Source organism: Austrofundulus limnaeus, unplaced genomic scaffold (assembly GCF_001266775.1).
Source record: "Austrofundulus limnaeus strain Quisiro unplaced genomic scaffold, Austrofundulus_limnaeus-1.0 Scaffold279, whole genome shotgun sequence".
Taxonomy (NCBI): Eukaryota; Metazoa; Chordata; class Actinopteri; order Cyprinodontiformes; family Rivulidae; genus Austrofundulus; species Austrofundulus limnaeus.
In genome coordinates this window covers 777,017-778,799 of record NW_013952681.1, presented here as the reverse complement: position 1 = coordinate 778,799, position 1,783 = coordinate 777,017, and positions in this window count along the sequence as shown.

The window sequence follows — 1,783 nt, the reverse complement described above, 5'->3', positions numbered from 1 at the left end:
TTTTATACTACATTTATCCATTTTAAATACACTAACCTCAATCCTTTTGTAACAACTAAGCCAAAAATGTAATTAATTCTGAAAATCTTTTCAGGACCCCACCTTGATGTTTCGGGACCCCACTTTGGGTCCCGACCCCAACTTTGGGAAACACTGGTTTAGAGGACCAGCATTACAGTGGATATCTAGTTATTTGGAATATAGGAAACAGTTTGTACAAGTACATGATGTAAGATCTGAACTCTGTGGAATCACATGTGGAGTTCCTCAGGGTTCTGTTCTTGGACCAAATTGTTTATCCTATATGTGAATGACTTGTTCACTGTGTCAGTATTATTTAAATGCATTTTGTTCGCTGATGATACAACTTTTTTGTTCGGGAAAAGATCTAGAATAAATGTTAGAGAAAATGCAAGCAGAATTTGCGAAAATACAAAACTGGTTTAAACTCAACAAATTATCGTTAAACTTGGACAAAACTAATTATATGAAATTTCCAAAGAGACAAAGAACTGTTGACATTCCATTCAGAGTTGATGGTGTGGAGATAAGTAGAATCAGTGAGGTGAGGTTTTTGGGTGTTATTATTCACGAGAAATTATTTAAGAATAAAATTAGCCAAATCTATTGCATTGCTTTACAAAGGGGCGTGTTCATTGATAAAGTTCTGTATATGTTATATGATAAATTAATTGTTCCACACTTGGTCTATTGTGTTGAGGTATGGGGTAAAGCATGTAAGACGATTAATTACAAATCCTGTTTTTATTTAGCAGAAAAGGGCTATAAGAGTCATCACTAGAAAAAATACCATTATCCCTCTAATATATTATTTTGTAAACTGAAATTAATGAAATTTTATGATTTGATTGATAATAATATTTTGTTAGTTATGTATAAAGCACACTGAAATCCATTACCTTTAAATGTTCAGATACATTTTACAAAGACAGAAAGCTGTTATAATCTTAAGGGAATAGAGATGTTCATGAAACCTAAATTTAGAACATGTTTGAAAGAACGATGCACCTCAATTCAGGGAGTGAGACTGTGGAATAATTTAGAAGATTATGCTAAAAGTGCCACATCAATATGCATATTTAGGAGAATGATAAAGACTGGACTGTTAAAAAAATATTGAACTACACATTTATTTCTACAGTGTCTTGTATTTTACTGAGTGAAAAAGAAGAAATGGAAGTATATGAAGCTGCACTGCAGAAGGGAAAGCTCTGCAGAGGGCGGTAAAGGCTGCACAGAAATTAGTTGGAGCCAGTTTCCCCACCYCCATGGACATCTACACCTCCAGATGCAGGAAGATGGCCGCTCCCACCCAGCAATCACACTTTTTGTTTCACTTCCCTCAGGAAGGAGATTGCAGAGCATCAGGTGCAAAACCACCAGACTGAGAAACAGCTTTGTTCCATAAACTGTGAGACAAACTCTTAAAACCACAGCCTAGAACACAAGAAAAATAAAGCACAGTATTTTCACACTAGATGAGGATCTAGTGTTTGGAGCTACAAAATCAGATATTGAATCAGAGGAAGCTTGTACTCTCTTAAATTAATATTTATAAAAAAATATTTACAACTTTTTAATACTTTCTGAGAACATACATCATATAAGAGCACTTTTTGCACCCCAATGTTCAAGTCAAGTCAAATTCATTTATTCGTTTCATTAAAAAACATTTCACACACAACAAAACAATACAAAACAAAATAAAAAGAAAGGCAGCAGAAGAAGAAAAAAATCTTTTGATATCTGCTCCTTTAAAATA